Below are 385 nucleotides of genomic sequence, written 5' to 3' on the forward strand. Positions count from 1 at the left end.
GGGGCAGTGCCCGGCTCTCTCAGCGGTGCCCAGCGGGTGCAGCCCCCGCGGGCTCTCACCTGTGTCGCTCTGGGGGTCCATGGTGGCCCGCGGGTGCCAGGGGGGCTCGCAGAGGCGCGTGTCCGTCAGCGCCGGCCGGGGCACCGGGGCTGTGCCCGCGCCGCCCGGGAGCCCTGCGGGACCAAGCGCCTGTCAGCACCCCGGGACCCCCAAAAGCTCCCCCCGCAACAAACGGGGGGGGTCTGAGCCCGCATCGAGCCCCACTGAGCACCCACCCAGGGCAGGATGTGCCCACCTCCCCTCCGGTGTTCCCCCGGGATGGGGGGGCCTGGGGGTACCCCCAGAAGGGACCTGGGGGTCGGCAGGGTTACACAAAGCTCTGCAG

The sequence above is a fragment of the Serinus canaria genome, chromosome 27 (assembly GCF_022539315.1).
Source record: "Serinus canaria isolate serCan28SL12 chromosome 27, serCan2020, whole genome shotgun sequence".
Classification (NCBI taxonomy): Eukaryota; Metazoa; Chordata; class Aves; order Passeriformes; family Fringillidae; genus Serinus; species Serinus canaria.